Raw genomic sequence first — 14,491 nt, forward strand, 5'->3', positions numbered from 1 at the left:
CTCTAAGGGGGATCTGTATACCCCAAATAGCAGTTCTATTTAGTGACAAAATCGAATAGGAAGAAATCTGTTTGACATTCATGCATCTGCAGTAGTGAGCTGTCAGTTGTGGGGTATCTGTATAACGCACATTGCAATACCTTTTGGGGCTCTAGTTTACAGCCAGATTTACGTGTGAAATCCACATAGTTTATACAGTGATTTTCGCTGAAATTACACTGTCAGTTGTGGGGTATCTGTATAACGCACATTGCAATACCTTTTGTGGGCTCTAGTTTACAGCCAGATTTAAGTGTGAAATCCACATAGTTTATACCAGTGATGGCGAACCTTTTAGCGGCCGAGTGCCCAAACTGCAACCCAAAACCCCCCTTATTTATCGTGAGGTGCCATCCAAAAGTTAAAGCAGTAACTTGTTGCTCCCTGTTCAACAACTTTCAATCATATTGGCCTCCTGAGGACAGCAATTGTGGGACCAGCAGAAGGTCCTCCATAGATAATTCGGCCCTGTCTACACATTCTCCCTCTTCCTATAGTCCAAGTTGCGAAGCAAGTATCAAAATAAGACTGAAAGCCGCATCTTTTAGGTTGCTTGGAACTGCAGGAAGAATCTTTGAGTCTTGTCTGGTGTGCTGGGGCAATGGCTCGGGTGCCAACAGAAAGGGCTCCGAGTGCCACCTCTGGCACCCGTGCCATAGGTTCGCCACCACTGGTTTATACAGTGATTTTCGCTGAAATTACACTGTCAGTTGTGGGGTATCTGTATATCACACATTGCAATACCTTTTGGGGGCTCTAGTTTACAGCCAGATTTACATGTCAAATCCACGTGTTGGCACCACGGCCCTGCGCCAACACATGCAGCGTCACCATCCAATGGCCTGGGAGAGACGGGTGTCACATGCGGTCCATCCTGCTGGCGCAGCAACAGCAGCAGCACCTAGTGGCACACATGCTGTTTCAGCAAGTCAAGGCTCCAGCACCTCTGCCGAATGGAGCTGTTGCTGTTTGTCTTTGACATCATCTCCCGGTCCAGATGCTCCTGCTCCTTGCTACGCATGGTGCCAGCAGTCGTTGAGCGAGGCGATTACAAAAAGACAACTCTATGCGTCCAGCCATCCTAAGGTGCAGAAGCTGACCATGCTCTTGTCGAAGTTGTGGGTACTACAGTCTCTCCCTTTCCAAGTCGTGGACTCTGCACCCTTCAGAGAACTAATGGCTTGTGCCGAACCGAGGTGGAGAGTTCCAAGCCGCAATTTTTTTTCCAAAAAGGCTGTGCCAGCCCTTCACCAATATGTACAACAGAAGGTGGGCCAGTCCTTGAGCTTATCAGTATCTTCCAAGGTGCACGGCAGCGCAGACGTGTGGAGCTGTAATTATGGTCAGGGCCAGTATGTGTCCTTTACGGCCCACTGGGTGAATGTGCTTCCCGCCCAGCCACACCAACAACTTCAACAAGAGATGACGCTTTCTCCTCCACGTTGTCAAACTCCTGCTCCTGCGCCAGTGTCCGCCTCCTCCTTCTCCACCACCTCAGCCTCCACAAGTGCTGCTCCATCATACCACATGTGCAGCACAGCGGTGTCACGCAGTTCTACACATGGTTTGCCTGGGCGAACAAAGTCACACAGGGTAGGAACTGCTCTGCGTCATGCAAGAAGAAATCAATGTGTGGCTTTCTCCGCAACAACTAAAAATCGGAACCATGGTGACAGACAATGGGAGGAACATGGGATCCGCGCTGCACAGAGGAGGGATGGTCCATGCGCCCTGCATGGCGCACGTGTTCAATCTGGTAGTCAACAAGTTCCTGAAGTCTTACACCCATCTGCAAGACATTCTAAAATGGCCAGGACACTGTGCACGCACTTCAGCCATTCTTACAAAGCCAAGCACACCCTCCTCGAGTTGCAGCGCCAGAACGGCCTACTCCAACATAGTCTGATATGCAATGTTTCCACCCGTTGGAATTCCATCCTCCATATGTTAGACCGCCTGTATGAACAGAGAAAAGCCATTAATGATTTTTTGATGATGCAAGCGGACCGCAGTACTCCTCTGTGAAACTTTGATGTCAGCCACTGGCAGCTCATGCGTGACACCTGCCGTTTGCTAAGGCCTTTTGAAGAGGCCACATTATTTGTCAGTCGCCAGGACTGCGGGATGAATAACGTCATTCCACTGCTTCATGTCCTGGAACTCATGCTGCAAAATCTGTCTGGTCAGGGCAATGGAAAAGTGGAGACTACATCTCATGGCCACATGAGTCCGCTGGGGGCTGAACTGGAGGAGGAGGAGGACATTGGAGAACAAGCAGAGTCTGGTGCAATTTGTGGTTTTTCTACTCAGGTGACAGGAGAGGAGGAGCAGGAGCATCCGGAGGAGGTAGAAGACAAGGCAGATGACCCAGAAGCACCGTGGCAGTATACTGTGGATATGGAGACCGGGAGTCCCTCAGAGTCACTTGCGCAGATGGCCCGCAGCATGCTGCTTTGGCTAACTAGTGACAGTCGAATAGTCAACATCCAGCATAGGGATGACTTTTGGCTCTCCACCCTCTTGGACCCTCGCTACCGGTCCAAAATGGGTGACTTTTTTCCTGCTGCTGAGAGGAAGTAACAACTGGCATACTATAGAGAAATACTGAGCACACAGTTGGCTGCTGCCTATGTGTGCCATTGTCCATCCTCTGTCAGGTCTGATCGGGGGATTCCTGGCTGTCATTGCTCACGTACTACTACCACGGCTGCTGTGGGGAGCTGGGGGGATAGGAGCAGTAGCAGTTCCATCAACAGTCGCTTAAGTCTGGATTCCTTAATGAGCAATTTCCTTCACCCGCCTAGTGAGGAGGGTAGCCGCCACCAGCAGCAGTAGCAGGACATGAAGCAGACCCTGCACCAGCAGGTGGTGGCCTACTTGGACAGCACTTTACCACCTGAGGTAGAGGATGCCATGGACTACTGGGCAGCCAAACTTGATGCGTGCCCGCAACTTGCGGAGTTTGCAGTAGAGAAGCTGTCCTGCCCGGCCAGTAGTGTGGCATCAGAGCAGGTGTTCAGTGCAGCGGGGGTCATCATTACCCCCAGGAGAAACCGCTTGTCCACCCGTAATGTGGAGAGACTGACCTTTGTCAAGATGAATCAGGCTTGGATCGGCCAGGATTTCAACTCACCAATACCTAATGCATCAGATTAGATCAGCCTCCTCCAAACGTTGAGAAATGAGTCGGGGTTCTAACTACCTGCCTCAGGTACTATTCTGATGCTGCCACCCGCCTGATGCCACACATCTGCTGCTAGTTGCACCATCTGCCTCCTACCATCTTTACCAGGGACTGGAATTGTCCACCACCTCCAGACTATATCATGATGCCACACTGCAGGCTCCTGCTGCTGCTGCTGCTACTGATGCCACCAACGCACTATATCATTGTGCCACTCTGCAGGCTCCTGCTGCTTCTGATGCCACCTTCACACTATATCATTGTGCCACACTGCAGGCTCCTGCTGCTACTGATGCCACCTTCACACTATATCATTGTGCCACTCTGCGGGCTCCTGCTGCTGCTTCTGATGCCGCCTTCACACTATATCATTGTGCCACTCTGCGGGCTCCTGCTGCTTCTAATGCCACCAACACACTATATCATTGTGCCACTCTGTGGGCCCCTCCTGCTGCTGCTGCTACTGATGCCACCATCACACTATATCATTGTGCCACTCTGCGGGCTCCTGCTGCTACTGATGCCACCTTCACACTATATCATTGTGCCACTCTGCGGGCTCCTGCTGTTTCTGATGCCACCTTCACACTATATCATTGTGCCACTCTGCAGGCTCCTGCTGCTACTGATGACGCCTTCACACTATATCATTGTGCCACTCTGTAGGCTCCTGCTGCTGCTGCTGCTATTGATACCACCAACGCACTATATCAGTGTGCCACTCTGCAGGTTCCTGCTGCTTCTGATGCCACCTGCACACTATATCATTGTGCCACTCTGCGGGCTCCTGCTGCTGCTTTTGATTCCACCAACACACTATATCATTGTGCCACTCTGCTGCTCTTGCTGCTTCTGATGCCACCTTCACACTATATCATTGTGCCACTCTGCGGGCTCCTGCTGCTACTGATGCCACATTCACACTATATCATTGTACCACTCTGCGGGCTCCTGCTGCTGCTGCTACTGATGCCACCAACGCACTATATCATTGTGCCACTCTGCAGGCTCCTGCTGCTTCTGATGCCACCTTCACACTATATCATTGTGCCACTCTGCGGGCTCCTGCTGCTACTGATGCCACCTTCACACTATATCATTGTGCCACTCTGCGGGCTCCTGATGCTACTGATGCCACCTTCACACTATATCATTATGCCACTCTGCGGGCTCCTGCTGCTACTTTTGATGCCACCAACACACTATATCATTGTGCCACTCTGCTGCTCTTGCTGCTTCTGATGCCACCTTCACACTATATCATTGTGCCACTCAGTGTAAAAAGAGTGCACTCTTTGATGTTATAGAGGGATCTTGGCCCTTAGCTCAGTCCTTTCGAGCTGGCACAGACGTTACCTTGTCAGGCTGCGTTCCCGCTTCGCTTATTTGGGGAAGTTGGCCTATGTAAGTGCACATGGAAGTGAAGAGTGAAGCGATTCTAAGAGCCGCGGCTGTCATGTGCGTGTCATACTAAAACACAGCATTGTTTGAAGACCAAACCACGCTCCCTATACATAAATGCCTGTTTTTTTAACGTGATTCGTTTTGATTCGATTCGGGTCGAATCAAATTTTTTGAAAAATTCGGGAATCGGGACGAAACGAATTTTAACAAATTCGCCCATCTCTACTAGAAACACAATCTAATGTGCTGTGACTTGAGAGGGGTTTTTGATCCCTTTTTCATGGAACACTCGTGCACTAAAATCTATAAAGGATTGTTGCGGTTCTTCTTTCAGAACTCACTGACCATAAATTGGTGCTATTTCCTAGCCATATGCATGCACTTTTGTTTTGTTAACAAGGTATTCCTATTATGTTCCTTCACACTATATCATTGTGCCACTCTGCAGGCTCCTGCTGCTACTGATGACGCCTTCACACTATATCATTGTGCCACTCTGTGGGCTCCTGCTGCTGCTGCTGCTATTGATAGCACTATATCAGTGTGCCACTCTGCAGGTTCCTGCTGCTTCTGATGCCACCTGCACACTATATCATTGTGCCACTCTGCGGGCTCCTGCTGCTGCTTTTGATTCCACCAACACACTATATCATTGTGCCACTCTGCTGCTCTTGCTGCTTCTGATGCCACCTTCACACTATATCATTGTGCCACTCTGCGGGCTCCTGCTGCTACTGATGCCACATTCACACTATATCATTGTGCCACTCTGCGGGCTCCTGCTGCTGCTGCTGCTACTGATGCCACCAACGCACTATATCATTGTGCCACTCTGCAGGCTCCTGCTGCTTCTGATGCCACCTTCACACTATATCATTGTGCCACTCTGCGGGCTCCTGCTGCTACTGATGCCACCTTCACACTATATCATTGTGCCACTCTGCGGGCTCCTGCTGCTACTGATGCCACCTTCACACTATATCATTATGCCACTCTGCGGGCTCCTGCTGCTACTTTTGATGCCACCAACACACTATATCATTGTGCCACTCTGCTGCTCTTGCTGCTTCTGATGCCACCTTCACACTATATCATTGTGCCACTCAGTGTAAAAAGAGTGCACTCTTTGATGTTATAGAGGGATCTTGGCCCTTAGCTCAGTCCTTTCGAGCTGGCACAGACGTTACCTTGTCAGGCTGCGTTCCCGCTTCGCTTATTTGGGGAAGTTGGCCTATGTAAGTGCACATGGAAGTGAAGAGTGAAGCGATTCTAAGAGCCGCGGCTGTCATGTGCGTGTCATACTAAAACACAGCATTGTTTGAAGACCAAACCACGCTCCCTATACATAAATGCCTGTTTTTTAACGTGATTCGTTTTGATTCGATTCGGGTCGAATCAAATTTTTTGAAAAATTCGGGAATCGGGACGAAACGAATTTTAACAAATTCGCCCATCTCTACTAGAAACACAATCTAATGTGCTGTGACTTGAGAGGGGTTTCTGATCCCTTTTTCATGGAACACTCGTGCACTAAAATCTATAAAGGATTGTTGCGGTTCTTCTTTCAGAACTCACTGACCATAAATTGGTGCTATTTCCTAGCCATATGCATGCACTTTTGTTTTGTAAACAAGGTATTCCTATTATGTTAGACGTGTTAGTACATGCCCCTAAATGTAGTATCTCTGCTTTAATTTAGTTCTATTTAATTAATTAATTTATGGTTTGTAAAATAAGCATGCTTTCTTTCAAAACTAGCACCACTCCATTCTAGATTCTGTTCAGTACTGCAATTCAATCTTGATCTCTTGAATAAAGCCTAGTTTCAAATCCAGACATAGTCCATGAAGTGTGGTTCTGTTACTTACGGCAGTGGTCCCCAACCATGTTTTGCCCAGTGATGGTCTGTGAGCATAAATTTTCTCAGGCAGGGGGATGGGGTCTGTTGTCTAGCCAAAAATGTATATTTGCATGTCCCACCGTAACTCAAAGTGCACTTAGTTTATATTCCCTAAAGAAAAGCCCCCCCCCACTTATATTGTTCCCTTACCTGTTCTAGGCCTCCCCTGCTTCCATTGTCCCCTTTCCTGCCCCCTCCGATATCCCCTTTCCTATAGTATGCTACCATCCTTCATTGCCCCTTTTTCTGTAGAATGCCCCCCTCTCATGTCCTCTTTCCTGTAGCATGCCCCTTCTCATGTCCTCTTTCCTGTAGCATGCCCCTTATGTCCCCTTTCTTGCAGTTGCCCCCTTCCATGTCCCCTTTCCTGTAGCATGCCCCCTCCTCCCATGTTCCCTTTCCTATAGCATGCCTCCACCCCTTGCTTCTAAAGTCCTGTTTCCGGGCCAAAATCTGTCAAAAAAAAAAAAAAAGAAAAATCCAATACTCACCCTATCCGTTCCCCCACAGCTGTTTTCTCTTCCTTCACTTCTCTTCCATCTTAATGCATGGCTCTTTTGTTTACAGATGCGATGGGATCATCACATGCTCCAGCAATAGAGCGGTGCATTAATACGGAAGATAAGTGAATAAAGAGAAGAGAGCTGCGGGGGGAAGGAAAAGGTGAGTATTTGAAAAATTTTTTTTTCAGAGTTCGACCGCCACATGGACCAGGTGCTTCCACTGCCTGGTGGATGACGTAAGGAGAACATCTGTGTTTTTATGTTTTCAAAATTATTTAAATCCCTTTAATTTTTACTGCTTTGGTCAGTTAAATTGTAAAAGAATGGCGTGGTGAGATTTGGAAGAGCTTCTATTACTAATAGAAAGCTTTCATGAGGAAGCAGCTTGGTGACACTTTGTTGAACCTTAATGTATATTTGGACTGTGCGGTTTTATTCTTGTTTTCATTATTTTGTAGTCTTGTCTGATTGGGCAGAATTATCATCCTTGTGCACCTGTTTTATTGTTTCTGTGTGTAAATGACTTGGCTATATTTTCAGAGTAAAACCAGCGAGGAGGCTATGGGACTCTCCACTGAAGCTTTACAATTGCTCTGTTTCTCAGTAAACAGCTGAAATAAAACCTTCCTGTTACAAGCTATTGTTCCATTTGTATGTGTTATGCCTCCTTGTATATTTTGAGTACATTTAATATAGTTTGATAACATTCTGTCTGTGTACTGTATGTCTTTTGTGGATAAAAACAATTTCAGGAATGATAGATGCAGATACCCTGCTTTGCATAGAAACATTTGGACGGTAGGCAAGTTAAATACCGACATTTGGACAATTGCCCGGAGTGCTAAGTAAGTTTTGGAAAATAGCTTTTATTCAGCATTCAGCTGAAACAATTCATGTGGAACTAACCGACATTTCTGTATAGTTACATAGTGCATTTGCTAAAATGTGACTTGTAATTGCTCATTTTCACATCACTCCTCAATTAAACATCAATAAAGCATGATCGCATATGGCAGGCTATGATGTCATCACACGGTAGCGCGTTCCAAGGATATCTGGGTCAATAAAATAATAAAGAGCCATAAAACGGATGACTAACTGATAGTTTAAAACTGTCATCATCGAGAAATTGTCACCTGTCAAAATGTTTCTCAGCCGCGGAACTGCTTTGCTGACAGTTCTATGAGACAAAACTACATTACGGAGAAAAGTGAATGTACAGCAGAGGACAATGACCTGACTAGAAAACGCATTAGCTGCATATTTCCTGTCCTGTGATGCTGACCAGGCCAGTTATTTTTTTGTAACCTTACTAATTACATATAGAATTTTTTTTATATAAATGAGAGCATTTTTTAGTTTGATAGACCTCATGGGTTTATTCTATCTTTCAGTTAAAAAAGAAAAACTGGTTTCTCAAGTTGTGTAATGGTTTTACTTTTTCTTTACTTATTGGGGCACATTTATTTACTTGTCCCGTCGTGATCCCCAAGGTGCGTTGTCCGACGAGGATACGGAGCTGCTGTGATTTGCTAAGATCGGGCGTCCAATTTCCTGCATGTGTCGCTTCCCCGCTCAGGTCTGACGGAGTTCACCATCTTCTTCCCGGTGCATGTAAGTGCTTGGCTTGCAACAGAGTTTTGAATGTTAAATCCCGCGCGTTGTCCGAATCCGTGGATCGTCTGTCGGCCCGCCCCCCAATTTCTGTTGCATGAAAGGCACACATCGGAAATTGACATCTGGCTCCTTACTGAGTAGGCACTTGTATCATTTGGTATTAACTGTGTTTTAAATTGTTTTTATTGTCTTTATTTTCTAGCATCTTGTTTGTTATGCCACTTGGTGGCTTACATTATGCGATATCCTTTTCTTTTGGAGGTGTGCCAAATGCAGCAGTAACAGGAAAGAATTGGAACATAATGAATAGGTGGAGGAATACACAATTTTTTTGGCAGTTTTCAAATGTGAATTTGCAAAAGTATAATTTGTACTGATGTCAAAAATAATTCTGCAGCTTTATCTAATTGTAGACTCCATATCTACTGAACAATAAATCGACACAACACGTCCATCTTTGGGTTTTATTATATCAGTTCTATCAGCAGTAAATGATTGTTCTCCTCAGTTTCATCAGCATGATGGCCAAATTTCCAATTCTTATCTGGTAGTTGATGAAGATAATAACTAGAAGCTTAGAGTATGTTTAAATCACTGTTATTTTTACATTATTTACACACACTTAATTGCTGTTAATATTAGAGAAATCTTATTTTATGTGATTGTCAGGTACAATAGAGGCAAAAACATTGAGGTCCTATTCACATGGAGAACTTTGCACTAGATTTTGCACATTTTTTCTCTCATTAAAAGTGACATGTCCTATGTTCCATGCTGAAAACCGTTGGACGATTGGGAAGTTCAGTGGAAAATAGAAGTGGTCTGACAAGGACGCTCATTGGCTGAAGCAGGTCCTGAATAATAGAGGTACTGGAGGAACTGGGAGCCAAAGTATGGTAAGTATACTTTGTTTTTTCCTTATCCTAGCACCTTGGGAATTTTCCACTTTCCTGGAAAACCCCTTTAAGTAGTTTTCCACAAAGCAACATGATATTATAATCCAAAGGAGTATGTTAAAGAGATTGGCCACTATACCTCGTGCTTTTGTAATGTGAATGTAAGTGGTTGTGGGGGGACAGGATATTAGGTAATTTACCAATATATATCTATTAATAGTTTTGCTCCGCTTTATAAATATGTAAAGTGAAACCTCCTGTCTTTTACCTCATGGGCCAAATGGCTGCAGATGGAGGGTCATGTGATCTCTAACTGTCCATCAGCCATTGCTAGTTAGAGATCACATGACCCTCCATCAGTGGCAATTTTATGTACAGGAATGTCTGGCTGATGAGGTAAACGACAGAAGGCTTCCCTTAACATATCAAAAAAGTGGAGCAGAACTATTAATAGATGCATATTGGTTAATTACCTAATATCCTGCCCCCCACACTTACACTTTACAAATACATGAGATAAAGTGGCCAACACCTTTAAAGAAAACCTACCATTTGATTTGATGCATTATGAAGCAAACATACCATGAGAATGCTAAAGCTACACTGATGCAGAATCTTATCTTGTTTAATCCCTGAGCTGACTGGTTTTGCTGAAAAAACAATTATAGAATTTGGGATAATGAGTCTCTGTCGCTCCTGTGTCTGGCTTCTCTTCTTAGACTGATCAGGAGAATGATGTAATCCACGAAAGGCAGAAGTAATCAATCTCTGCACCATACCTAAGACTGGAAAGGTCAGGAAGCTCAGTGTAATGTGATTATGTATAGCAAGGAATATGCAATCCAGTGTTCCCAAGGTCCTGAATGTCATAATAGTTTTTTTCAGCAAAACCATTCACCTCAGGGATTAAACAAGATATGATCCTCCATCAGTGTAGCTACCGCATTCTCAAGGTATGTTTGCTTCATAATGTGTGAAATCAAATGGTAGATTTCCTTTAAGTATCCTATTTTTGCCTGTGCATAACCTTCTTATAGTGGTGACAGAAAAGGTGTGCATTACGGTCTTTCCAGGCTGTTGATAGAGTGTTGTGTGAATCTCACATCACACATTCTGTGCTGGCTGGAACGTCTGGCCCAAAGACTTATACACTGGAACAGAACTCAGCATGTCAGTTCAGTTTCAGTTTATGGGCCGGAGGTTCCAGGCAGCACACAGTGCAAGTGGTACCCATCAAACTCACTCATGGGCAATAGGTCTATGTTTAATGAACAATTGCAGTAGAGAATGTGTAAATGTAGACATATTTTTGAAGTTTAAGGGATACTATCACCAGATTTTAACCCATTAAAATTCTAGTATCATCAGGTAAGGTATGAAATGTCCTCTCTAGAATTTCTATGATAAATATCATTCATTTACCCATATAAAATCTCTAGCAAAAACTGCCAGTAGGTTCCACTATATGGGAGACAAGCTGCTTACTAGATGACACCATGTTCTGTTAAACCCCTACCTCATGCCCCTAAATCAGTGATGTTGAACCTTTTAGAGACCGAGTGCCCAAACTACAACCAAGACCCACTTTATTTATCGCAAAGTGCCAACACAGAAATGTAATTAGTGATTTACACTCCCTGCTCTGTCACAGATTTCATTTATTTCAGCACCCTGAGGACATCAATAAAGCAGAAAATAAAAGAAATTTGGATGATCATTGTAGCTTCCCTCTAGGGCAGTGATGGCTAACCTATGGCACTGGTGCCAGAGGTGGCACTCGGAGCCCTTTCTGTGGGCACTCAGGCCATCACCAGAGATGACTCCAGGTATCTTCCTGCAGTGCCAGACAGCCCAAGACTTGCTGTGCAAAGAGGTATTTTAAAGTGACAGCTCTACCAGGGACTATTTTCTGCTATATTGGTGCCTCAGGGGCTGTTATCAATGAAAACTGTGACATAGAAGGGAGTATAAATCACAAATTAAATTTCTGTGTTGGCACTTTGCGATAAATACGCGGGTCTTTGTTGAGGTTTGGGCACTCGGTCTCTAAAAGGTTCGCCATCACTGCTCTAGGGTCCCATAAACAGGAAGAATTGTCAGGGCTGGAGCAGGAGCTACAATGGTAATCCAGATCTGTCAACACCTTCCTACTCCTCCAGTAGTCCCACGTAGATCTGTCACTTTAAAATACAGTAGCTCTGTGCACAGCAAGTCCTGGGCTGTCTGGGACTGTAGGAAGACATCTCTGGTCATCTCTGGTAATGGCCGAGTGCCCACAGAAAGGGCTCTGAGTGCCACCTCTGGCACCCGTGCCATAGCTTAGCCACCACTGCCCTAAATCAATCCTGCAGCACCTTGTGAGTGCTCTAAGGCATGCGTTCCAGCTGACCAAATCCATGGTAACAGCAAAGATTGGACTTTATTATGGGTTCTGTCGCAGGGCATCCTGGAGTACGTACAACTCTCTCCAAGCAATCCCTTAAGTGCTCCTGCCCTATGCATGGTATGTCTGTTAAATAAAGAATGGAAAAAAATTCTCCACTAAAGTGATGTGAAATTGAGGAGTCAGATTTTGCCTGAAATGTATTTAGGTTTAGTGGCTTTATCACTTCAGATGCACCTATCTGTGATTCTGTAACCTAGAAACATAGTTTAAAAATATCATCTTTCAGGTCAAGCCTTTGGATTTGTGAGCTATAGAACTGGAGATGAAGTCAGCTAAAGCCATAGTTGGAAATGCCAGATACAGATAAAGATCCAGTTAAAAGATGCAATAGCAGAACAATTATATTGGGTACAGATCAGAGGAGTTGGAAGTATTTTCCTTAAAAGGTTTCTCCAGTAACAACAAGTTAGCCTTTATCTCCTTCAGTGCCATAGAGATGAATAGAGCAGCATGCATGACCGTCTGCTCTCTTCATCTTGGGGTATGATAGGGGTACTGAGGAAGTTATTAAGGTAAAGAGTGGGCAAAGGTGTTTTTTTAGGGATTTGGTTGTGGCATCAAAAAACTGGTTTGTATGTAAATTGTTTTCTTTTTCACTGCAGTAATTGTGTACAGTTTGGTAAACTTGGGAAGTAAATACTTGTATTTTGGGATCAGTTCATGTTGAGTACAAATAATTGCTTACACGTAATAGTTAAAGAAAACCTGTCACCACCCACAGACCACATAAGTACCTTTTAGATGGTAAATATATGCTTCCATAATGTCTCTATTTTTAGGATTAGAGCCAGCATTCTTCTCAAAAATACTTTTATTGACTTGTACCAGTCATGGAGGTGGAAGCTGCAGCATACAGTCACTGCCTCACTGAGGCTGACTATGCTAACACAGATGGAGAGAATTCCTGAGGATGAGGAGGTGAGAGAGACAGTGGCTTTGGCTCTGCTCACAATTAACCACACCCTCAGGAAGGAGGAGGTTGAGAGTGATGTTGGTTATGTAAAGAGAAATTACTTTTGTTCCACATCCCACCCTCAGAAAGTCTCTTTAGCGGGTTAGCAGAGTCATCCTCTGTGAGGAGGCGGACTTGCTTGACTGTATACTGCAGCTCCCTGTCTCCATGAATAAAAGTCTTTTTTAGAAGAATGGTGGCTCTAATCCCATGGATAGAAAGTATAAGTATATAGAGAGTTTGAAATATATAAACTGCTTGTCTCTACTGTGGAAAGCATATACTATATCTGTGATAATATTGCACATTTTATTTTACACATTGTACATTTTTGTTTTCTTTTGTTTCCTTTTTCTTTATTGACTAGGGGCCCAGATGCCCATTGATTTCCCCACTAAATTAGATTCAGGCATGAGACTGTTCTTATCTTTTTAGGAGCCATTTCTCCACAGGTGGTAATCAGGGGAAAAGACAGACTTTTAAAGAGCATGGACAGCCAATATGGCACCAAAGCTCACACCTTAAAGTGTTACCATCATTCTGAGCAAAAAAAACTAAAATACTTAATTCTGCTCCCGGTGTCCCTGGGAATCATTCCTCAAAGTATTTTGCCTCTTGGTTCTCATTTAGTATCTCTTTTGGCCCATAGCAACCATCCAGCTCTTAAAAAACTACAATCAGCAAGATGGAGGGACGGGACCTGCCTCCTGTCACCTCATTACAAGCACACGCTGCTGACCAATGAGACCATATCTATATATTTATCTAAAGTCAAGTCCGCACAGCTTTATGAAGCCCCTAAGGAGGTGGGTGCAAAGCCCGCAAAGGTCCTTGCTTGGTCATTATGCAGATACAAATTGGAAGAAACGAGCAGCACTCCAGAGATAGAATTCAAAAGTTGGTGACCTTTATTGCGGCAAGTGGCAACGTTTCAGTGTTAGATACCTTTTTCAAGCATAAAAAAGGTGTCCAACACCGAAAAGTTGCCACTTGCCTCAATAAAGATCACCAACTTGTGAATTCTACCTCTGGAGTGCTGCCTGTTTTTTACAATTTATCTATCTATCTATCTATCTATCTTCTATCTATCTTTATTATATCTATCTATCTATCTATCTATCTATCTATCTATCTATCTATCTATCTACCTATCCAAGTAAAACTTCAGCACAGCACAGATTATTTGTTTATATACAAGTGTCGGGAAACCTATGGGAGAGATAAGAGCCTAGGTGTTTTGTTACTACATTAGCCAGTCCTCCTGGCAGCACATGACTGAGTGATGAAACACTGAACCATGAGGTAATCAGCTGTGAACAGGGAAAGGGGGGTGTCTCTACCTCCGTAGTCAGCTGCTCAGTGAAGACGGAATGTGCCTAGCAACAGCTATCTGAGAAGTCACTAACAACAGGAGGAAGTCTGCAGAATACAAGAGGAAGGAGCAAGATTCGGGTAACTAATCCAATTGCAAAAGGACTTAAAATTACCTGCCCTACAACATATCAAAAGTTTTTTGAAATGACGGTTACACTTTAAGGCCCACACATCCT

General features: G+C 44.4%; 1 long non-coding RNA gene across 1 annotated transcript in view; it reads left to right on the forward strand.

The window, feature by feature from the left end:
• The window catches only part of LOC140104741 (uncharacterized), a 30,634-nt gene extending 23,443 nt beyond the window's left edge, over positions 1–7,191 (forward strand). The window contains exon 3 of the long non-coding RNA XR_011850404.1: positions 7,095–7,191. This is a non-coding gene — a long non-coding RNA (uncharacterized lncRNA). The remainder of the gene's footprint in view (positions 1–7,094) is intronic.
• Positions 7,192–14,491: the final 7,300 nt, after the last annotated feature.

This window comes from Engystomops pustulosus, chromosome 1 (genome assembly GCF_040894005.1).
Source record: "Engystomops pustulosus chromosome 1, aEngPut4.maternal, whole genome shotgun sequence".
Classification (NCBI taxonomy): Eukaryota; Metazoa; Chordata; class Amphibia; order Anura; family Leptodactylidae; genus Engystomops; species Engystomops pustulosus.